The sequence below is a fragment of the Lineus longissimus genome, chromosome 1 (assembly GCF_910592395.1).
Source record: "Lineus longissimus chromosome 1, tnLinLong1.2, whole genome shotgun sequence".
Taxonomy (NCBI): Eukaryota; Metazoa; Nemertea; class Pilidiophora; order Heteronemertea; family Lineidae; genus Lineus; species Lineus longissimus.
Genome location: NC_088308.1, coordinates 4,606,829 through 4,619,981, shown reverse-complemented (window position 1 = coordinate 4,619,981; position 13,153 = coordinate 4,606,829). Strand labels below are relative to the sequence as shown.

At 40.1% G+C, this 13,153-nt stretch overlaps 1 protein-coding gene across 4 annotated transcripts in view; it reads right to left on the bottom strand.

Moving 5' to 3' along the window:
- Window positions 1-13,153, bottom strand: part of LOC135486036 (myocardin-related transcription factor A-like) — a 100,111-nt gene that overhangs the window by 66,970 nt on the left and 19,988 nt on the right. The window lies entirely within an intron of this gene.

Here is a 13,153-nt window from a genome sequence, read left to right as displayed (position 1 = left end):
CACACTGGAGCCAGTCTCAGCTACTGCAAACGGCAGGGAAAGGGAGTTCCTAACATGAAGATGCCACCAACGAAATTTCAGCCCACGGTCATTCTACTGGCGCAGATCATGCACGCTGGGCATCTGCTACCCATACTTTTAGAAAAATATTTCAAAATGACTGGAAAATATAGCAGTTTGAAGGGCTGTGCTTGCTTTTGTCAGCAAAACTATAGCTCAAGGAACGAGTTTGTAATAGTTTCAAAAGAACTTCTGCTGATTTTCTCGGGGCGGTGTAAATGAACTTTCTCATTTCTTGTTAATAGTGGCGCGCAGAGAAGTCAGCAAGATACAGCCTGATGTACATGCGGACAATAGGGCCTGTAATAGGGTCTCATTCAGAAACTCACGTATGACTTGATGAAGCATCAGTTGCCTTGATACCAACAGAGGTACAGTAAAAGTATCATTCAGATGTTAGTACCCTATAAACCCAACCTGTTTTTTTTAATATATTGGTTAGATCCAATTCAGAATCATCCATACTGTAATAGAATGCTCAATAAACAGTTCAAATATTGAAATTGTTTCTCCAAGGCCAGGTGTCTTAATTAAACTGAGCTACTTGGTTGAAGTTGAGGAAGGTACATTGCACTAAGAGAACGGAATATCCAATGTCTAACTGAAACAAGTTAAATATTATAAGTAATCTTCCTCACTTTTTGGATGCTTCTTCCCATAGACCTGGATATTGCAATGACTGTTTCAGGCCCACGGCCACATTTTGACAAGTGAGAGGACAACTGAAAAGACATAACTTGGCAAACATCATGGTTGAAATAGGCTCCTTCTTGCAGCATCACACAACTCGAATCAATATATCACCAATATGCATCTATCTTCAGAAGTAAATCCGTATTACCCATTAACTTCAAGAGGAGGGAAATAAATTTTGAAAGTTGGCAGCAACAAGTTACCACCAAACCAGTTATTATCAGCAGAATGGCCACAAAAAACTATTGCATTATCATCCATCAGCAATAAATTTCAAGTTGAAGTTTTAAAATATTCACCGCTTTATTTTTCACGCTTCCGTGCACCTTGAAGAGTGATCTCTCGTGATTTAATTTTCAACAAAAAAATGTTTTAAAAAATGAAACCTGGCTTATTGTTGTGAACTATTCATCTTGCGCTGAACCAGGTTGAGTGGCGCGATGCTTTTTTTACCTGCGGAATCATTGTTTGGTAAGAAAGCCAGCAATATGCTTCGGCCACCAAACGTTCAGGTTATCATTTTATGAGATTCAAAATGACACATCGACTATTGTGAGATGAGGGTGTCAAATTCTGGTTTATCACTCGCCGTGATTGGCAGGGGGTGTTACGAACACCAGGAAACAGTGGTTAACCATTGTTATATGCTCCCAACATACAAGGTCAGATCAGCGGGTGGTCAGGAAACTGCCTGTTTGATGACATCACACCGTGGGAAAAGTGAACAATAATCGCCCAATGACTGAACACAACGCATTATCGCATTACTTTTCAATCCAGTGAAATCCATTGGATTTGAAATTTTGACTCAAATAGAATGCTTGATATGTGTTACAGAGCACTGCAGCTGCAGCAATGCAACTTTAATACCGCTCAACTGACTCCAGGCTGTAATTGAATTTCAAAAGTAGTGAATTAACTTTAATTTCAGGATGAATTGACCCCATTCAGTCATGCATTTTTTGGCACCCAGTAATTGTCGATGCCAGTGAATGCAGTTACGTGGGTCCCCTGGAGGAAGCAAGGGAGGAGGCATCCACATACATGGGTACATTTTCATCGGCAACAGTTTAACCTCACACTGGCTTTCTCCTGACTTATGCTGCGGCAGAAACAGAGAGTTACACGGTCATTAATTACAATTGCCATCGCAACCCCAATTAGTGGGTTAGCAAAGGTGGAAGATAAGAACAGGAGATATTGAAACCACAAAAAATCTGACTTTTCCAAGGCATACTTCAAAGATGAAAAAAAGAGCTATCATGCAAGTCACCAATCTTCAATACCAATTTCATTACTAAAGTTGCAAGTCCATTTTTCATTTCACCTTTCTATATCATCAATATTTGTCACAATCTTTCATTTCAAAAGTCTTTTAGACAGAAAGGGTGACACGTCATTTTTTTGTAGTCTAGACTTACATGTAACTGCACAACATGTTACAGACATGTTGATGCGTCATTGTAGTCTACTTCACAGTTAAAAAGTTGAGCCACCCATCACAGACTCGCAAAGAACGCCAATATTTTTTCACTTCATTGTCACGAACAGGAAACATATTTGTGATGAAACCAAAGCAAACAGTTTGGTCAGCAACTTGCCGCTTCATTTCCCATGAATAGACACGGGTGGACAATAGCAGATGCTGGTACAGCCCCAGTAAAGAAAGGAAGACAAGCTACAAGATAAAGGTACCTTCGTGGACAGCATGCTGCTGCTCTAATGCCACGAGACCATCAATGGATATGGATCGGTGATTTTATATGTCAAGACGATGTCCCTGTTGCAGAATCCTTTCCTTTCAACGCAATCAGCTGCAATGCGAACAAGGAACTGTGTCATGGAAGTTGTTTCATTCTCCACTAATGCGTTGAGTAATGTCTTTTGCCGCGGCCAAGCCACTTGATGGGTGCTAAATAAGGGACACCGGATATATTCAATTGATGTGCTTTTTGGTAAGGGTGCACGGTTACAATCGGAAAGTTGTTTGAGGGTAGAAAACAGCAGGGTGCACGCATTTCAAGAAGGTGCTCACCAGGTAGGGGGCCAAGGGTCAGGTCACGTAATCTAAAGCGGCAAGGAACTCCTCACCAAACTTTAGGATTCCTTTCAATATCATAGACGAATTCTCTGTCACTCAGTTATGGTCAGTGGCTGTTTGTCCATCCTGGGAGACCCTTTTAACAAACTGCATCAAAAAATATACATGGTCAGTCTGGTCCTCTGTGTTATTTCCTGTTCAATTCCATTGAACTTTCTATCCGAAGTTTAGTAAGTTCTGGAAGTGGCAGAACCCGGTACAAATTCAAAATGAGATCAGACCATTGTTATACTTGTAGTGAATTGCTTCGCTACTTGGCAATTAACAGTGAAAGAAAAAAATCTGCTCAGTTCACTGATTGCTATAAATACCAATAATTAAGACATTTCAACCCCACACACAAACTCACAAGGTCAAAGCGATAGGAGGGACTAAAGACAGCTGCTCCTAGGCTTAAATACCTATTGTTTACAGGTTCTCAACCACAAAACCTGCTTGGTTTATTGTAGAAACTAACAAGAGGAATTCTTATCTCTGTTTCACCATATTCGATTTTCAGCAGTAATTACCACAAAAGTTAAAACATATCCAATATCGAAGGAAAGCTTACAAACATCTGACACTGAAATGACCTTGAAGGTACTGTCGGATCAGGTCTACTCTAAAATACGAAGCCAAACCAACATCAGGTTTTCTGAAACAATATGGAGGGCCTGGTTGCCACATCAAATTGTCAACTTCTGCTATGTTTATGTCACCAAGCACGGATATCGGTCATGATCCGAATAAGAATTCGTTCGATTTGGATCATCCACAGATACCAACCTTCGGTGATGAGGGAGCCTTCCCACGAGGCTGTAGATCTTGACCTGCAGTGTGCCGATGAAGGTCACACAGGACCACGTCCAGGTAGAATCGAAATTGGAATCGAAGATATCGAGAAGTCAATATCTGGGGAATTATATGAGTATTTTTGTGAGAAAGTTTACGAGGGACAACTTTAAAATAATGAGCTGTGTACGTTTCAAAATATGGACTTACTTTTAAACGGATGTTTATGAGGACTTGATTTAAGTGCGATTTGAGAACCGATCTATGCGAGATGCATGGAACGTAAGTTTGTCATATTGAAACTGAAGCCCGCAAGCGAGTGTCCCGGGTCAGCACCCCTTCCTTTTAAGCATCAACTGTTGTGCATGCGTCGTTGAACAGGAAGACCCTGACTCGTCATAAATGACCAATCAGGAAACTGCCAAGACAATTTAGCAATCGTCATGACCAAGCCAGGAAAGAACATTTTGGCCCTTATACAAACGAGCATCTGTGACCCAGGCCTATTGTCCCGGCGATTCCCAAATGGCAACAACGATCCTGGATGAGCGCAATCTCCCTGTGTATTTTGTCAGAATGTACACGAATATTGACAACAGCTGACGGGTGATTACACGGATAACTCCAATGCTTCCTATAGTTAAGTACACGGCCCTTACATAAATATAAAACAGCAGATACTGCCGAAACCAATGTGTTACCAAGAGCAAGTGTGTGACGGCTTGAGCAAATTATATCCATCCTTCCAAAGGGAAAATTACTAACTATATTGTAAAATTTACCAATAAAATATCCCAATCCCAGTTTTTGACAAATAAATTGATAAAACCAGTGCTAAATATTCTCAATAACACAAACAGGATCTCTAAGTATAAATAGAATTTCAAGCCATCTATTACATTTACTGAGTGCAACAGGTTTCCTCAAATTTGGAGTGATGGCAGACTTTAATAGAAAGCAACATCAAAATGTCTGATATATGCCAAATACAGTCGGATGTCATTCCAAGACCTGCGCTTGTTGGGTATGCTGTCAGTCTCATTTCACCTTCTGAAAGATCTCAAGCCAGAGATCGGAAGCCTGGATGATAAGTCAGAAATTGTGTGCAACAAAAGTATTTTCTTTAAAAATAAGGCTAAGCTTGCTCATCGGTAATGAACGATTGTAAGGAGGGTAAAAAAGAATAAGTAGCTTGCATCTGTGAGTCTGGAAGAAGATGTATAACCCCTACCAGAATAATTAATGAGTTCTTCTTTCTTCTCTTTCTCTCACATACATATGAATAATAATGACTAACTGATATGGGGTGATAAGAGGTCTCCTTGCATGGGTTAATATGTACCAAGAGATGAACAGCTGGGCTAATTACTGAGCCGCTGAGGTAGGCTTTTACAAGGTGAGGTCTTCATCTTGGGGAGAAGAACTTTAGGCCTATCACTATCAGTATCTAATGTGTTATATCTCCAGGCAGTATTCAGTACAAGCCATGATATTGGTACAAGTAGCAGCAGAATATGACAACTTCTCAAAGTGGTCTGAAGCACTGAGCAAAAAAGCCCAACTGACTGTACATGTATCTTCCAACACAAAAATGCTCTGTCGAACCACAATGTTACTCAAAACTGCATTTTTGGCCAACTGACTGACAACACACCTAACTTTTTTGTTGAAATACAATGTAACACCAGGCGTGTTCAGAGGACAGTTGACAAATTCCTCTCTTCATTCACGACAACACAACCTGACTGCATGGTAACTCAGGCCGTTGGCCAGCAAGACTGTCCATCATAACTCGTTATCAATCGCATAACCTATTTTAAGCCACTTGACATCCTTGGCGGTCACTACTTCTTTCTTACCAAAGGTTATCTCAAAGAATGAGTTGAGGAACACAACTGGGGAAACAACATTACGCGACCCTGACCCTTTGTGGTTGAGTTGACTTGTCTGAATGGATGAGTACCTGCGTGTTGCACCCTGTCTCTAGATAGTCATAGTTATTATTCCACTGACCCTGACCCGAGGTGGCAGACACACCACGAGGCCAATCGCGCATTCTTTTGCATACCGTGCGCAGGACCACAAGGATGCCGCATAGCTATAGAAAGAACCGCAGCAAGTGGCTATGACATGCTTTATGCTTCTGTGCGCTCAGAATCCCCAACAAACCATGACTGTTTCAATTTCGGTCCGTACAGACAGCAACCGATGGATGCCTTAAACTGTTGATTTCAAATTCGTTTCACCACCCTTGCCTTAAAGTACAAAGGCTTTTAAATAATTCCATCACCTTCGCGCCCTCATCAGCAAAGACATACTGTGAATGAGGAGTTATGTTTCAGAACAACATGTTCCACTGCGATGAAATTCGGAAACACTCTGGCAGAGTCAGACATTACTTGTGGGAAAACATGATCTTCCCACTGAAAGAACAGGGTTCGACTGACTTGCACCAGTCAGATATTGCAAATTACTTATGGAAAAACATGATCCTAAAAAACTGCTTACAACGCGCAGAATGATAAATGCTAGACAAACTTAAACAATATGAGTGATGCGAAACAGGAGAGTCGAGGATTAAGTATAGCACTTTGGGGAGAATCATGCTCATTTTTTGCGGCTCAGATAAGAAGTTATATGTTGGCTCAAGTTCACTTCAACTGTATTGTTCACTTTTCATGTATTCTATGCAATGTTGCAAACACTGCTTCCTTATCAGAGGATTCTTCTTCTCAGCCTTGGTGTCTTCGTAGACGAATAACTGCGCCGAGTCCGGGCCCTTTTATTGGCAAATCAGGAGGTCCATGCATCAATAAAGTCATAATCACATAGTAATATCTAGCCAGAGGTATTGGTACTCTAACCTAACACCAATGGGCTGGAGCTTTAATTTCTTAGTTTTTCAGTATCAATACCTCGGTACAAATGCTTTTGTACCATGTTACACTGATTTTCTCCAAGGTACTAATCTGATGCTTTTTTCCTGATATGACATACTGCTTTTCTCCGAAGGCGCATGATACTGGCCATTGAGTAAAACCTACTTTGCAAATACAAATTGAACAAAAAGGTTACAAAATTCAACTGAAGTGTGCAGAGCCCAGTTGGAACAGAATAAAGACATATATTTTCTACCCAAGGTATCTTTGAGCAATCTCTGTTTTTATCTTTATCACTAGCAAGAATTCTAGATTATCACAGGGATAAGTCAGGTATGAGAATGTGCCAAGGCATTTGATAAACTGGGAGAGTGAAATATCAATATACACATCCATTCAGCACTTATCACAACAATGTGAGGATAAACCAAGATATGCACTGGATGAAGCAGTTTTCACATGGTTTTATCACACATCTTCTTAAACATAGCCTTTTATTTCTGACAAAACAAAATCTGTCAAAAATTTTCGTTCATTGGACATTGAACTATCGAAGCAGAATAAACAGACCATAACTTGTGTCCCCATTTAACAAGGAAAGTGCAAATTTCTACTGCTGCCGACATTCGAATAGTGGATAGTTACAGTTGTAGATTAATAGAGCGTAATCTAGGGATGCAGAAAGTGTTGCCAAACTTCCCCCTGACGTTTTGTGTCTCTTAGCTTCCAACAAGAAATGGATCAAGGCGTGAATGCCAGACACCAAGAAGCTACAGCAAGACAGAAGTGATACATCAAGTTAGCAAGTAAAACATAGAGAAGCAGGTGAATGGTAGAAGCAAAGAATGGTACATGACAAGCCATGTGATTGAGGAGCCAAGAGAAACCCAAACATGCTTCTTAATACTTTTTTCCAACAACTATATGTTTCCTTCTCGCATAAGCTGCATTATAGTCATGAAACAGACATTCTGGGATTGCACAGTAATTATGACTATGACTATGAATGATTATGAATAATAATAATTCAAGGCTGTAGATTACAAACGTTCCTGGATGTTTTAATTTAGCAAGTTTATTATTAGAATTCAAGGGAGAGAAATTCTCTTAGCATTAGCAATTAGCAGACAGTACTATTATCAGCTTGATCCTTCAACCATCATATAAGCTTTTTACAATTTGATTTTGGTAGAGAAAACAAGGATTTCCACCCCACTGCTTTAGAATTTTTAAAGAGGAGGCACACATTGCCATGGACGTTTCCACTATCCTGCATAACACCTAGAGTTCTTTTACTGAATGAGTTGGCTCTCCAAACATATGGTGTTATGTGCTTTCAACACGTGTTTCTGGCACAATAAAATTTATAGCAGTAGGAAAGGGCACATCAATTCGCTCATGTGGATGCAGCTTGAACTGGTACAGTAGCTCTTCTAAGGCGAGGCACACTGTAGCATTATGGAGAAGCTGACCGAAAAATCCCACTAGATGGCACGGTGAGGCATGCACACCTTTTCACGGCCAATGCAAACAGTGAAACGATAAAGCCAATTGCTGATGACATAAGCGACGTCACACGCCATAACACGTAATTACGTGGTACAGAGTTATCAAACGACGTCACAACGAAGCATTGAGACATGCAGTCATTTCGCTTCATTTTATGTTTTTCTAGTATGAAAAAAACTGACCTCCTTCTGAGCCCTGACAAGATACATGAGAATCTGTGCCCCGGGGCAGATTCAATTCTATGATTTCGTTTCATTTCTACATCTCATTTCATTTTTTGGTTTCATCAGTGAACAGCAGGTAGAGGCAAGGGAAAGTTAAGGTCAGTGCCCAGCACAGACACTTTCCAGGCTTAAACATGAAGTAGCACTTTTTTCTGCACCCAAGGTCGTCTTCACTCTTTAACAGAAACATCAGCTGGTGTTTATCTTCAGTTTTATTACCATCTTTTTAGCAAGGGAAGGTTGTTTCTACTGTGGGTAATTTACTCTGAGCTATGCATCAGAACAACAGCAACTGACTTCCACCAACTTTAAAACACTGCTGTTGCCCTGTGACACCCTCGAGCACTACTACATGAAAATTTGGAAAGGATTTCATGATTTATCAAGGAAATGACAAGGTACAACATTTATAGAAAGATTTAACAAACAGAGTTTAGATCAGAAATTGCCCATCAAGGAAAACTAATCACATATTGGCAGTTTAATTCAAAATCTGAAAATGTCAAATATTTGTTGAAGTTCTAGCCTTAGGTGTCGCCACTACTGAATGAGTGCACCGTATTAGCATTGTTCAGGACCGTTAATCTCCCTGGCACGTGCCTGAGATGAAACCAGTGATGAAGCATCGACCATCTTCATCAGTTTAACAAACATATCATCGTAGAATAGACTGTCTCCCTTACTCTGTTTACTGGGTCAGTGGCTTTGAACAAAATCGCTGCAGTCACAATTTCGGGACGCACCAGGCCATTAGCGAGGCAACAATGGGTTCATTAGATTAGGGATTCATCGCATTCAGTGTGGTGAGTCTGGTGTCTGGAAACCCCTGTTCCCCCAGCAGCATCAAATCATGCTTGCACAATTTGAAGTCATTTAACATCTTAAGGATCTTATTCTTTCGAACGCTTTCTTGTTAAGCAAGGACCTTGTCACACTTAATTAATTTCTTAACGAGTCATGATCTAAGAAACGAGACAATATTCCGTAATGCCCTTCAGACTTTTCGAAATTCCCGAAGGAAAATTCCAGATTACTGATTGGGTATGAAATGGAGAAGAGGAATGATGAAACAGTCATCTGGTACTTTTTGATAACCAAATAGGCAAATTGAGGAAAAGTTTTCAATTCACATTCTTTTCTTTTGACAAGCAGTTCAAAGACAAGAATCTATGGAGTAATGATAAGACATAGTATGCACACAGCACTACCTAAACCAGCAGGCATCAACAAATTTGAATCTTCCAAGAAACTCACCGATCCCATATCAAGCCAGGAAGGGGGCATTTACAGTTAATGATGCTTGCTGCAAAATGCAGCGAGAAACAGCATCAACATCTGTCTTTGGCTTGTTTTACCATCAGATAACTGCAGCCAATAAATTCAGGTATTCTGAGGGCAAGATCTGAACTTGCACATCCTGTGGTCAGTTATCACTGCAATGTACTCCTGCAAGGCCATCCTTAAAATTCTGCTGGTTTGCCATTAGCCGCCCTTACATTTTGAGATGAGATAGGCAGGCAGAACCTTTTCTTACTTAAAAGAAGGAGAAAACCGGGTCAATATAAAGACATACCGGTGAAAGATGTAAATTCGAATAATCAAAATGTAGTATTTTTTGTGAAAACGTCATCTGCACTGCCTTTATTCAGTCAACTCGAGTTCAATCAAAGAAAGATCAAACCAACATCCTGAGTTTCATGGTCAACATCACTATTCAACAAATCTGAATTCTCAGGCTAAGTTTAAGTGGATAACTAAAAGCCCATTGTTAACTCAGGGCCAGTCAAATAATTATGTCCACTTCAATTGTTCAACAAATAATGAAACAAACAAAAAAACTCCCCAGTAAAGAGAAAGCAAGTCCTTCAACCAATCTTGCAACAGGGCACGTGCCATAAAGTACCTCCATAAAAAGATATCAACACCCCTACTTCTCTCACTCTTTCTTATTTCATGCAAGACCAACCTTAGCATTATCAAATTAGAAACTACCATTGTTGCAAGGTGCCGTTTTTTCTTGTTCCACGCGAAAACACCACCAATGAATTTGACCCTTCGCACATCTTTTTTCAGCTTTGTTCTCTAATACAGATTTTTTACGTGGGAGGAGACCAATGGCTGCAAATGAGCCATCAGATATGCCACTGGGGGCAATCCCACCAAAATAACCAACCCACTACGCGAGGAAGAACGGCTAAAACCTAATTAGCATTCATTTTTTATGGGGTCAAGTGAACCCAAGGCCGACCGAACCAACCAATGTTTTTGTTACATACCGCCAGCAACAAACCCTCGCTCTGGGGCACAGAGTGAGGACATAGTAACAATTGGTCGAACTCAAGTGCCTACACACTTCTCGGACATTTTTTTCTCTCCATCGTAGAGACATCACAGGTGACAGTTGAAAGGATGGTCAAGGCATGTCAAGGTTCGTCTTGACGAGATTAAAGCATCTCAAGTAGAACATGAAAGACCAAGACAACGGGGTATTCCTTGAGGGGATACTGGAACTTTTTCCTCGACCCATAGTTACCCTGTCCGCTAATTTTTCATCGTGGACAAAAAACTGCACCTGTGTAATGACCTCAGAGGTTTAACAACGCTCTCTCATTATCAAACTGCTTGGAGGTCAACTATGTTGTTTTTTACGCACAAAAAAATTCATTTAATTCCAGTGGCACTTATGTAGATTTAGGAATGGTTTCTCACTGTCACATGCGCAATACACAACACCATTTTTCCTTGAAAAGAATGTTTTTTTTGTCATCGCATTTTTTGATTAATGACTTCATTTAAGCTATGATGCATTGTTTGCTTGGAAATAATGGTCAATTTAACCTCATTGTACTTGAAAACCACAACCGGAGAAAAGGCAGAGAATGCAGAAAAAAAGAACAAAGAAATTAGCCAGGAGCCTCTCTCAGGCAATAATTTTAGTCTCAAATGAATGTAAATTGACAATTAATCATTTTTTCAACACATTAGAATAAATGATACTTGAATTTGTTGATGTTCTGTTGAAATAGAAAGTGAAAATATCACACTTGTGTAAAGGGTTCAGGCTTTATCTTGATACTACAATCATTCATAGCTCTCCATTCCCTCAATTAAACGACCTAGCCATATGATATCATTTTTGTACTTAGATAAGACAAAGTAAACAAATACTTGGGATTGTACCATTAAGGGACCACGATATCTGTTATTTGAAGCCATGGTTACATATCCCATGTTTTCTCACAAAGCAAGAGAGCATTGCAAATACTTTTGTAGCAGACCAAATGATTGGCCTGATAAGATGCAAGTTCTAACACCATCTCAAGGCCTTGTTCTGTCTGCCACCCTTTTCTCATGAATACCTTTGACAAGGTAGGACTGAGGCAACTACCCGCAATCCAAGGGCCATGGGTTTGAACCCTGGTCATCAATTTTAAAAGCTTCCTGCAAGTCACATGATGTACACTGCCACCTATCATTTTCACACAGAACTGAAAGTATATCCCATTCAACAGCTCTGTGGTGAGAGTTGGATGATGGTCCCAAGAGCTAGCAATCTCTATGGTCTATGGTCCATAGCTGTAGAGCGACCATCATATTCGCAGATGCACACAATTATTTCGCAGAACACCTCTTCAACCCAAAAGTGTGCAGCACTTTTCCAGACACTTCCACTTGCACATTTTACACTATACAGTCATGGCCGATGTTATGAAATTTGCTGTTATTGGCCGAGTGCACAAATGTGTTGCGCACATCATTGGTACAAGCATCCAGGGATATTACATTTAACCAGAGCAGTAGATGCTGTTAATGAAATAACTGACAGGAACAGAGGATAAGGCAACAATGTAGCTTATCTCCTTCTGCCTTGATTCACCTGTTTTTTTAATGAAATAGTCTGCCAAGTTGCCTACCTGACATCCATTCCCCATAAATTAAGGCGTCACCACATTACTATCTAATGGAGGGCATGACAACCCATTTTTCATATTTTCACTTCTATGTACCATGCAGCTTAGCTTTATGTTCATACAAACAAGCTAATTTTCTTGTTTTTCGTATTTGTTTTGAACAAGCAATTAGTTCATCTTCAGTATGATTCTTACTCATATAATTTTCTTTTGCAGGTTTACTTCTGAAGTTATACTACACTAAAAATCTGTCAGAGACAATCTTTTTAGAGCCAAGAGGTTCTTTCTAATTTGAATAATCTGCAAAGATACATTTTGTTAAATATCGGAAGGGTGCACTTGCTTTTTATCCAGTTTAGTTTAAATATTTTACACCAACTTGAATTGCATAGTAACTCACTTTTTACTATGAAACTTTTTTAATCTTTTGATGTTTTGAATGGTTCTACTGTGAGTTACCATTAGCCTGGTGAGGGTCAACTGCTGTTAAAGCCTTCATGCTTAAACTCAGCAATTGAAACCAGCAGATTCTTGTGGTTCACTTCACCGATATTGTTCAAAGAAGCACCGTTAATTTAACACTGCAAGAAAAGTTTGTCCAACTCAGATATCTTGTAATTTTCTACTGGGAATAGAAGGCCCTCAATTTAACTAGTTTGTTTTCAAATTAGAAGGCTGTAGCACCAAGTGTAGAGTGACACGTTGACGGATCTCCAATGACATCCTAAAAGTTGAATGGTTCACCATGCCTCCGAGGTTCGGAGAAGGCAGCAATTAGGCTACAATTGAAGTGACCATTTTGGCAAACCTCCCTCAATTCTTGATAACAGCAGGAAGCTGCTTTGGCTTACGGTCGCACAGCCATAATTTATCTTCTGCAGGTGTAGATTGAGTACAGTTCATTTTTATTGTCCTGCGCTTGCGCGCGATTCCTTTTCATGACATTCTTCTTCTCGTCGTTGTTCGCGTTCGCCGCCCTTTGACCTTGGGGGTTGGCTGCTGTGA